Below are 12,476 nucleotides of genomic sequence, written 5' to 3' on the forward strand. Positions count from 1 at the left end.
ATAGAGCCCTCTTCCCCGCAGCCTCTCCAGCAGGTGTTGCTTAGTGTGGGAAATATTTTGTGAAGCCTAACGGGGGTGAGGTACCACCTGCTCAAAAGTTTAAAGTGCATTTCTTGGATGTTTGCTGATACAGAGGAACACTTTGTGAGTGCAAAAGCTTGTTTCCAGGAGTCTGACCCTGTCTTGTGCTATTTCTGTGTTCCTTATAGTAGTATATGATGGTAGGGGTGACTCGCTCTCAGTAGAGCTGATCTTATATAGCAAAGATATGAGATGTCTGGGTAAATTTGGCCGAATACAAAGTTCCTCAAAGGGCTTGGGTTTACGACCCATATCTGCCCACTTTTTGTGATGAGAAATGTAATGGAGTAGTTGGTTATAATTGATCCAGGGGGTGAAGATCTCCCTATGGGTCTCGACAAGTTGAGCTTGTGTTTTCAGGGTACTATTATCTCTAAGGAACTGCATTGATCCCTCTCTTAGACCGTAATGGGAAGAGTTGCGAAAGCCCAATTTCCAGTATGGAAGGTCAGGGTTTTCAATTATTGGCGTTAGGGGCGATGTTCTAGATGAGATATGAGTGCTGGTGGCCAGTGTCTTGTCCCATTCCAGCAGGGTCTCCACTGAGATGATGTACTTATGTAAGTGTTTTGGCCTATGTTCTAATGGTATCCATGCTAGAGTACCTATGTTATTTACTGCAAATATTTGCCTGTCTAGACCTATCCACGCTTTGTCTGTGCTGTTGTGTGACCATTCCACTATTCTCTGTAAGAAAATCGATCTTCTATATAATGCCAAATTTGGCAGGCCCAACCCTCCTCTGTCTCTTGGCATATACATTGTTTTCTTCGGTACCCTTGGCCTAGTGTTTGCCCAAATGTATTGCTCTATTATAGATTGCAGTTGTTTGATATAACATCCTTGCAGAGGGATGGGTAACGCTTGAAGGATGTAAAGGATTCTAGGGAGGATGTTCATTTTAAATACTCCTATCCTCCCCAACCACGAGAGAGGCTTGGTCTTCCAGCTAGAGAGGTCCCTAATGATGTCGTTTTTTAAGGGGATGTAATTGTGTTTGAAGAGGTCCTGGACACAAGGTGTTAGGTATATTCCTAAATATTTGAGTTTTTGATGAGCTATCTGTATATTATATTTCTTGTGGAGGGAGGTTATATGGTGTGGGAGGGTATTAATGTTCATTAGTTTGGATTTATTTAAGTTAAGATGGAAGTTGGACATGTTTCAGTGAGTGTGAAGAGCACGTCATCTGCATATAAAGCCTGTTTATTCTCCTGGGTGCCTACCTTCACGCCTTTAATTTTATCATTTAACTGTACTTTCTGAGCTAAGACCTCGATAGATATAGCGAACAGTAAGGGTGACAGTGGGCATCCCTGCCTTGTTCCATTGCTTATATAGAATGTGTCCGAGAGTGTCCCGTTAACTCGAACCTTTGCATTCGGGGCAGAGTAAAGTTCCATTGTCATGTTTAAAAAGGCTTGTGGGATGCAACAACAAAAACAAAACAAAAAAAAAAAAAAAAAGGAAAGGGGGGAAAAAATTCCAAGGGATGGGGAGTGTTCTTTCCCTCTCTCGCGTCTCCTCCCCTACCACATCCCTAGTTGTACCAGCTCAGTATTTCTAAATGGAAAGATTATATTCTCTATTTCAATGACTGGGAAGCTTTTAATGAGTTTTGACCATTTATTAAAAAATATTTTTATGTCCTTCTCATTATTCATACTGACATCTCTTTGTTCTAGAATACATTGTTTTTTGAGGCAATTTTTCACTTCTATTAATGCTGGGGTTTTATGGTTTTTCCAGTTTTTAACAATTAGGTATCTAACTGCTAGTATTGTTAGTATCACCAATTTTTCCTGAGGGTGTTGTCCTTCACCCTGACCTAGGCAAAACACTATTTGCATAGGTGTGAGATCCAGAGGGGAAAATCCAAGTGTAATGTTGAGCCAATATTGGATCTTTAGCCAAAATTGGCTAATTTTTGGGCAGCTCCAGAACATGTGTTTAAAGTCAGCTGCCTTAGATGAGCATTTTGGGCATTTGTTAAAATTCGGGTTATGTAATTTGTATCCCTTTTCAGGGGTAAAATATGCTTTGTGTAGTATTTTTAGGTGTGATTCTCTCCATGTTGCGGAGAGTGTGGCCTGGTGAACTTTGTTTATAGATCTTTGGATAACCTGTGAGTCTATGCTGCAAGGGAAATTTAGACTGTTCAACTCAGAGGCCACCTGTTCCAGTATAGGTAGTCCCTTAGATCCATTTAAAGAGAGATAACAATAGGTAATTGCGGTGTGACCAGCTCTGGTGAGTATTAGCCAGTTTTCCAATTTACCCCAGCTCCAATTCCATCCCACTTCTCTTATCAAATCTGAGATGTAATGCCTTAGTTGAAGATATGCGAAGAATTGATTATTCAGTATCTTAAATTCATTTTTTATTTCGTCAAATGATTTTATACATTTTCCATCTAAATTAAGAAATTGTTGGACTGTTTTTAAGTCTAGTTCATGCCATTTAGCAAAAACTGACAAGTTCATCCCTGAGTGGAATTCAGGATTCCCCTTTATTGGGAGATACTTTGAAGCTTTACTATTAATCTTCAATCGATTGGCAATCTTCCACCATGCTTTGATGGGGTTAAAGATAGTTTTGTATTTCTTAATTACATTGGGTAATACTTTTGGTAAACAGTGAGTCAAACCTATTGGGTGGAAAGGAAAACATATGCTTTCGTCCAACAGGTTGTTGGTTACATAATTTTTAGTGCATATCCAATCTGTTATTGTTCGCGCAAGAAATGCTAAGTTATAGGATCTTATGTCTGGGAGGGCCAATCCTCCATATTCTCTTCCCGCTGAGAGCTTAGATAATGATATCCTCGATCTCTTGCCTTGCCATAGGAAGTTTCTAACTGCCGAGTTTAATGAGCGAATATCTTTTTCAAATATAAATAAAGGGGTATTTTGTAAAACGTACAAAAGTTTAGGGAGGAGAACCATCTTATAAAGTGCGATTCTCCCAGAGAGAGAGATTGGTAGGTTAATCCAAGTTTTCAGCTTCTCAAATATGGTTGATAAAGTTACAGTTATGTTAAGTTTATATAAGTCCGCCAAGTTAACTGGAATATTAATACCTAAGTATTTAAATGACGTTGTTACTTCCTTAAAAGGACAATCACTGATTGAGTCTGACTTTTTTCTAAGCCAGTAGATTTCTGATTTTGATGCATTTATTTTGTAACCTGAGAAGGTACCATAGCTAGCTATTATATGTAAGAGTTTAGGAATATTAATCGTTGTGTTCGCAATATAGAGAAGGATATCGTCAGCATACAGTGCAATTTTTAATTCATAGTCAGATATTCTAACTCCTTGTAAAGACTGCCTGATCATGATTGCCAGGGGTTCTATGGCTATGTCAAACAAGAGGGGGGAGAGTGGGCACCCCTGCCTCGTACCCTTTTGTATATCGATATCTGTAGACGTAAGGTTATTAACTATTAAATTTGTTTTAGATCTTTTATATAAATTTTCTATGAATTCCCGGAACTTACCTAAAAATCCGAATTTATCCAATGCTGTGAAAATGTGAGTGAAAAAAACCGAATCGAAGGCTTTTTCTGCATCAATTGCCACTATGGCGAGGTCAGGTGCACCCATATCTCCCCCCTCTCTGTCTAACCTTTGAGAAAAGTGTTCGGAAATCACCAGCGCTTCTCTAATTTTTGAAGTAGAATTTCGGTTCTTCAAGAAACCTGCTTGGTCTCTATGAATTATATATGTTAAACTATTTTGAAGTCTTTCAGCTAATATTGAGGTCAAGATTTTATACTCTGAGTTCAGGAGTGCTATAGGGCGGTACGACTCCCTTTGGGTTGGGTCTTTACCTGGTTTCAAGATTAGCGTTGTAAATGAGGCTGAGAAGGTCACTGGGACCGGATTACCATTGATATAAAAGTTATTATACATACTACATAGATGTGAGGCTACCTCCGGGGCTAAGATCTTATAAGCCTCATTAGGCAGTCCGTCTGGGCCTGCAGCTTTATTAAGTGACAATCTTGCTATCGTTTTATTTACCTCCTCCTCCGAAATTGGTTTGTTTAAAGTGGTTATTACTTCCTCTGGAACTGTGGGATAACTTGCTCCAAAAATCTCTGGATTGTTCGCTGTCAGCCAATCTTAATGAGTAAATATCTCTATAATAATTTGTGAAACTCCTTAAGATATCCTCTGAGTTTGTGTGTGTCTGACCTTCCTAAAGGGCTTTTTTTCTCCTTTTACTAGATTGGCAAGTAGTTTGCCTGATTTGTTGCCAAAACGGTACATTTTAGCCCTAAATTTGAGGTCTTTTTGAGTTTCCTTGAGAAGTATTAGGGCATCTCTTTCTTTTTTAGATTTAATATATTTGGCCCAATTAAAAGATGACTTTGTTAAGAGGAACCTATTGTATGAGTTTATCACAAAGTGAGTGGCTTCTTTCTCCCTTTTTCTTAGTATCTTAGTTAACTTAGCAGCATATGCTGTTATTTCCCCTCTGATTACTGCTTTTGCTGCTCCCCAGAAGATATCTGGTCTATCTATATATTCAATGTTAAATTGTACATATTCCTTAAATTTATCTTTTAAAAAAATTTTAAATTTCAGATCGTTTACCAGATAATACGGAAACCTAAATCTCATTGGGACATCTCTTGGGGGCTCTAGTTGAAATTCGAGTGATATTGGGGCATGGTCTGAAATAACTATTGGAGTGATTGCTGCTTTTATTTTTCTGGGGCAAAGTTTCTCATCTGTTAAAAAAAGATCTATTCTAGAGAGCGTTTTATGCGCTCTAGAAAGACAAGTGTAATCCCGTAGGTCAGGGTTATGTACCCTCCATATGTCTCTTACCATTAAGTTCTGGTATATGTTCTTGAATATCTTTGTTTCTAATTTATCCTTTTTATTTTTGAGTTGTTTACTGTTAAATCTTTTTCTGTCCAGCGGAGACTGTGGGGCCATATTAAAATCTCCCCCCATTATCAGGAATCCCTCTGAGTGCAACAGCACCGTGGATTGAATTAAATTCCAAAAATCATAATCAAGCTCGTTAGGCGCGTATACATTAAGCAGTGTGTATACTTGTTTAAACATTCGTGTTTTCACCATTAGAAATCTCCCCTCTGGATCCCTCCTTGTTTGTAGTATCTCTGCCTCTATTCTCTTGCCAAACAGTATTGCAACTCCCCTCTTTCTCCCAATACTGGGTGAGGCTACCACCTCCTTAACCCAGGAACCCTTGAGTTTCATTGTTTCTTCCATGCCCAAGTGCGTTTCCTGCAGAAACACTATGTCAGCTTGCATCTTGCGCGTGTGAGAGACAATAGCTTTCCTTTTTATAGGAGTTGTTATTCCTCCTGTATTCCATGACACTATTTTAAAATTTCTGGAGCAGTTAATCATCTAATTTGGGTGCCTGGTAAACTTTTTGATATGAGGGGAGGGAGAGACACGAGGTGGAGAGGACAAGGGACGCGAGAGAGAGAAAAAAAAAATATATAAAATAGAATAATGGGGAATTTGAAACTCAATTTTATGAAAGGGGAGAGGAACCTGTCCTCTCTTTTCCCTTTTGTTGTATTCCCCCCTAGCTTCAGATAGGTCGCTCACCATTAAGTGCATATTTGTCATAGAGAAAATAACACTTTAAAAAAGGAAACATAAATTTCTATTGCGCTTTAACTTCAAAATTCCCCTGTATAGAGGGGTGTTCAACTTGCTTTTTCTAGTTCAGCTAGCAGACTCTCAGCATCTTTTGCATTGTCCACTATGTATGTACTTTCAGGAGTAAAAACTTTGAGTTTAGCTGGGTAGATAAACATTGCCCTATAACCCTTTTGAATTAGCTTTGTGCATAGAGGTGCTAGCTCTCTTCTTCTCAGGGAAGTCTCAGCCGAAAAGTCTTGAAACATGTAAATTTTAGCTCCCTCTATGGTAATGGGTTGTTTCTTCCTATATTGTTGCATCATGTTAATTTTGTCTAGGTAGTTCAGGAAGCGTACTATCACTGGCCTAGGTCTGGTGTCAGAATTATTGTCTGCCTGGGGTGGACCAATTCTGTGGGCCCTTTCTATTATTATCTGTGTGTCCTTAATACCAAGAGTTAGAGCTAAGGTGTTGGTTATAAATAAAGATAGATTTTCAAATTTCTTTCCTTCCGGAATTCCTATTATCCTAATGTTATTCCTCCTGGATCTATTTTCAGCGTCTTCTAATCTAATCTGCATTTTTTGTATTTTAACTTCTGTTTCTTTTATTCTTGCCTCATGTTCAATTGAGAGATCCTCCAAATCTGATACCCTTTGCTCTGCCTCTTGGAGCCTACTTGAGAACTGTCTGACTTCTTGAGACAACATGGCAATATCTTGTTTTATTTCAGATCTTAGATCTTCAAATTTAGGCGTCAGGGCTTCTGAAATATTATGGACCAAACTTTGCATACTAAACATCTCATTTATTGGATTTAAATTTGTTGCTGGGTGTGCCTCAGCAATATTTTCTACAGCTCCTTTAGATTTTTTATCTCTAAGTTTACCTGCCATTCTTGAGGGAGAGGGCTTGTGGGGTGTGTTGAGGAATTTGTCCATGTGCTAATTGTGCATAAAAAGAGGGGGGACTTCAGAAAAAAAAAAAAAAAAAAAAAGTGGGGGGGGGGGGGGGGGAGTGAGCAAACCAATTAAGGAGTTTCCTCTCTCTCCTCCTCCCCTCCTATGTGCAGGTGAGAATGGAAACAAAGTGATAGTACGATGTACTATTTATTGAACGTGTATAGTACGATGGGGTAAGCCCCCAATAGTAGGACTGTGATTTTCTTTTGGGGTGTGTGATCAAGAATTGACAGTTTTTGACAAACTGTAGATGTGATTAAAGCGAGAAGTTTTTCTGTTTTATTTCTTTCCTTTCTCCCCTTTTTTCCTGCCTACCAGGTCGGAGCTTAAGGCTTCCTAACCTCTCAGCTGTTTAGATTTTATTTTGTTTAACCCTAGGTGATTGCAGCGTATAAAATTCTGAGGATGACTACTTGTACAGTACTTAATTTAATGTGCAGTTTCTCTTAAGTTGTGTTTATGTCATCTACCTTCATTTACTCCTAGTCAAAAAGTACTGAGGATATTTGAACTATACTGCTGTGATGTGCTTATTAAATTTACTTCGTTAAATTTTCATAATAAACTAATCAAGACAGCAGATATAAAAAACAAAACAAAAAAAAAACAGAACAATACCAACAAAAACTATGCAACATACAGAAAGATAGGAAAAAATGCAAATGTGAAAGGGATAAATGCAATTTCGCGTCTGGCCTCTAAGGGTTAATAAACAGATATGTGCTGATAATATTAAGGGTACAAGATCAGTCCTGTTATCAGACAAATTCATATAAAATCATTATCTTCTTTATCTTCTCTGTCCTTTCCTCCCCCTTTGAAGCTTCCCTTTTATTTCCTCTTTACTTCCTTCCTTACTTTTCTTTTTTTCTTTATTTTGCTTGTGATGAAGTGACAGGGCGAAGTAGGGGGGGGGAGGGTGCAAATTTTACAGAGCAGTAATGTTCTCTTTGAAAACTTTATCCTTTCGTCTGCTTTTGTTGTGGTTTTTCTCCTTATTATTTATTGAATACCTCTAGGAAGTGGCCCCCTCTTTATTAGCAGAGTCTTTTAGAGAGATTATCTAAAGCTTTTTTCTCTCTCCTTCCCTTCTATGATGCGTAAAGAGTTCCCTTATTTTCTTATCCCCTTCCTTTTTTGTGTGCTAGTCGCTTTCTTTATTTGAGAGTTCCCCTTTTTATTAAGCCTTGTGTTGCCTCTTTCAATTATAGATATTAATTTGTAAATCATATGCCTTTGGCTTTAGCCTTGTACTCACCCTTCCCTCCTTTGATTACTTTCTGATGGTTATCGTTCTTCCCGGTGGCCTGCAGGTTGCTGAGCCTCTTTCTTTCTGATAGCGGTTTAGAGTTGCCAGGGCTCGATCTGTCCTCAGCCCGACTCCTCCCACGCAGCACCGGTGGGGGAGGAGTGAATCCTCCGGCAATAGCGGCGATAAGTCCCGGTACCAGACCGGGCAAGTGGGGGGAGGAGAGGAGTGAAGGGGCGACCAGGCACCGCCTCACTCGTTCAGGGTATCAATAGCGGCGTGAGCCCTCTCCTCGGGCATCAAACAACCAAATCCTGCTGGTACCTCCTCCCTCGCAGCACCGGTGGGGGAGGAGGACAAACACTTTGCTTCTTCAGCTCTCCTCGCCAAGCCCCTCTCAGCAGCCAGGTGAACGCTAGTCGGATCAAAGTGCGGCAGACCGGCGGCCACCGGTTGCTTTGTCAGCCGGGAGGGTGAGTAAATAATGCAGTGGGGATCTGTTAAGCTTAGCTTGTAGTCTTGATTTGTGGGTTTACCTTTGGCTTGAGTTTTCAAACTTTATTTGCAGATGTATAAAAATTTCTTCAGGGGGTCACCTGTGGGGTTTTAGCGATCTTCTCTGTGCTAGGGAGTTTTCACACAGCGGTGTGGAATGCGCTGTGGGTTCCGGCAGCGCGTCTGTTATGCTGGCCAGGTAGCAGCCCTTCACGTCTGGGCAAGGTGCATGGGAAACATCACCAGGTGCTAGGAGCTGGAGAACAAACGCTCAGCCACCTGTGCTAAGCTCCTCCTCCGGAACCGGGTCTCTAACGCAAATAACTCTTTAAATAACTAAGTACCCTAACCTAACACCCCCTAACCTAACACCCCATTAATTTAACCCAAATTACCTCAACTAATACATTCTAAAGTTACAAAAAATAAACTAAGTTTACAAAAATAAAAAATGCTAACATTACAGAAAATAAGAAATCAAATTACTTAGAAATCAGCCCTACCTTATTTACTCCCAGTGCCCTCGGCACTCCAGCCCCACTTTTGGATCTGCTTTGGTCTTCGCTTTTTAGGGAAGCACAACGCAGGTATTGTCCTTTTATCACAGACCTTATTTAATACCATACACTTGAAGTATATCACTCTTAAACATAGTCTAAGAAACATTATCTTTGCTAGTTCGTATTATAGCAGATAGAGAACATTACCTAATAATCTTCGACTTCCCTCCCCTCCATCTCCCCTTTTTTTTTGTTTTTTGTTTTTTGTTATTCAGCATGGCTCTTAAGTTTGCCACCCTGAATACCCAAGGACTAAATTCACATACAAAGAGGAGCCTTCTCCTTCGATACCTTTTAAAAAAATGGCGTGAGGGTTGCCTTTCTCCAGGAAACCCACTGGCCTCGGGGCTTCCTTTGTCGGCCTCTCACCCAACCAAAAGAAGAGGTGTCACCATTGTGGTCCACAAGTCAGTTGCATGTGTGATCCAGCACGTGGAGAGGGATCCGGAGGGCAGGTATTTGATGGTAGTCTGTACTCTAGATGGAGCCCAATACACCCTTGCTTTGCTGTATGCCCCGAATGTCGGCCAACTCACCTTTTTAAAATTGGATCTTCCCCTGAGAGATCAACTAAACAGAGGTACTCTTTTGATAGGGGTGGACTTGAACATAGTGTGGGACCCAATCTTGGATAGGAAGCCTCCCAAGCACAAACCCTTGGACCCCGGATGGAGCCCAATACACCCTTGCTTCGCTGTATGCCCCGAATGTCAGCCAACTCGCCTTTTTGAAATTGGATCTTCCCCTGATAGACCAACTGAACAGAGGTACTCTTTTGATAGGGGGGGACTTGAACATAATGTGGGACCCAATCTTGGATAGGAGGCCCCCCAAGCACAAACCCTTGGACCCCGTAGCCAAGCGGGCTTCAAATCAGTTTAGATCCTTAATGTACCAGTTCAGCCTGTATGATGCGTGGTGGTGTCTGTCTCCTTTGGAGAAATATTTCACTTTCTACTCAAATCCTAACCTCTGCTAGTCAAGAATTGATTACCTGTTGTGCCATCCCCCCCCTCCTGGACAGGCTATCTCATCCTTCTATTCAGGTTTGCCCATGGTCTCCAATGCCCTGATAGGCACTCATCTTCAGGAATCCCCCTCCTCTAGTTGGAGGCTACATCCCTCTTTAATTTCCGGACTGGCCGGAGTTGATACCTCCAAGCAGGGCCGCCACTAGAAATTTTGGGGCCCCTGACTTAACCATTGATCAGGGCCCCCCCCCCCCCCTTGACATGTGCAATTTTTGACCAAGTGACTAAAACGTATATGCACTTTAATCTTAAGTGTCTATTTAAACTTGGAAATGTTGTAAAGGTAGTAACATACACTGAAACACACACTCACACATAAGGATTCACATATAGACACTCTAGCAGACACGCAAAGAAACTCACTCAGACACAGACACACAAACAGACACTCAGAACTTGTTTACATTGACCTGACAATTAATGAGGTAAACTACAGTTTTGTAAAAAAAGGAGATTTAGAAAACAAAATATGGAGTTCTGATTATCTTTTTGTAAAGGAAGATGCCAACTAAATGATGACAACAGCATGCAGTGGCTGAAAGGAAGGGACCTGAACTGCCTAAACAATAATTTAAAGGTTAAATGGTAGATTAGTGACTTCCGGAAAGGTCTCATTAGTCTCAAAGTCTGTAGAAAGATGTGAATAATCAGTAATAAGGTCAAAATGCCCTAAAAAGGAACAGACAATGGACACACACACACAAACTCAAACTTGCACATACACCCAAGGAAACACCAACAGAGACAGCCTCAGAAAACACACAAAGACATACACACACACACACACACACACACACACAGAGACACCCACAGAAAACACACAAAGACATACACACACAGAGAGACAACCACATAAAACACAGAAAGACATACATACACACACCCTGACTGAGACATCCACAGAAAACACACAAAGACATACACACACCCTCACAGAGACACCCACAGAAAATACACACCCTCACAGAGACATCCACAGAAAACACAGACATACATACACACACACACACCCTCACAAAGACATCCACAGAAAACACAGACATACACACCCACCCTCACCGAGGCATCCAGAGAAAATACACAAAGACAAAAACATGCCCACCCTCACAGAGACACCCATAGAAAAAGCTCAAAGACATATGCACACACCCTCACAGACATCCACAGAAAATGCACAAAGACATATACACCCACCCTCACAGAGAGACCCACAGAAAAAAAATACATACACACTCATAGAGACACAAACCAAAGCACAAAGACATAAACACAGACACCCACAGAAACACTCACAGGAGGAAACATTTATGTACCTTGCATCCCCTAAATCCACAGTGTGTGACGTGCATGATAAAAAAAATGCAGAAATTAAGAGATCACTTTTTAAAGAATCATATTTGTAAATGTGCAAACAAAAATAATTCTGTGAATTCAAAATTGTACATTAATGAGCTGGGTAGATGGCTAGATGAAGAAAAGTACTTTTAGAAGGTTGACATATGTTTGTCTGATATTTTCCCCATTTCCCCCAACCAAGAGCACCACTTCAAATATAGTGTACAAATGTTTCCATCTGTCAGCTGTTCTTGTGGATTTTGAAAATGCTGTACTCTATATGGTCTTGGTGGAACCATAAGCTGTGGTACTCATACCATTAGATCTGGTTAAATGCAGGATTTAAGCTTGTTGGTATGCATTTAAAAATTAAGTCAGCTGTAGTGTAAACTGAACAGTTTTAAATTAACCTGTCTCATTTCAAACACTGAGCAATCTTAGTCTGAGAGTATAATATGTTATGCAGATGTAAAAATCTTAGATAAAATGACTCCTTGTATCAGGAAAGTCCTTGCATAAAGGGGCAGTAAACTGGAATGTAATATATATCATTTGTGTATTGAGGAGGAAACATTTCTGCATGGTTTTAAATATAGAATTTCTACAGCATTGTCAAATAATCATAAATACACTGCTGCTAAAAAAAATGTGTTTTTATGGACCCCTGGCCCCACCATACAACTACTTCCACACTGAAGTTACAATCTTAAATTGCACAAAGAAATAAAAAACATTTGCTAAGTATTTCCTACCTCCTCTGCAAATGAAAGTGATCAGCCGACTGACTCAGGCACACACTGTACAAAGTGCCAAGTCTGTCTCACACTGTGCATAGTGGTTTAGTGCGCACTCAGAAATCCTCTCAAATGCTAATACTTTACTCTTTGTAATAACATTCCCCATGCTCAATTAGCACTCTGCTGTAGTACCCACTGGTGGCTGCCAAAATTTAAAAAAAAAAAAAAACACTTTTTTTTTTAGTTCTTGCCTCATGGGGCCCCCCTAGCCCATTGGGCCCCTGACAGGAGTTACCCTTGTCACCCCCTGATGGCAGCCCTGCCTCCAAGGTTATATCCGACTTTTTGGTCACCAATGACTACACAATGACTGACGACCCTGTACTATGGGCA

The sequence above is a fragment of the Bombina bombina genome, chromosome 1 (genome assembly GCF_027579735.1).
Source record: "Bombina bombina isolate aBomBom1 chromosome 1, aBomBom1.pri, whole genome shotgun sequence".
NCBI lineage: Eukaryota > Metazoa > Chordata > Amphibia > Anura > Bombinatoridae > Bombina > Bombina bombina.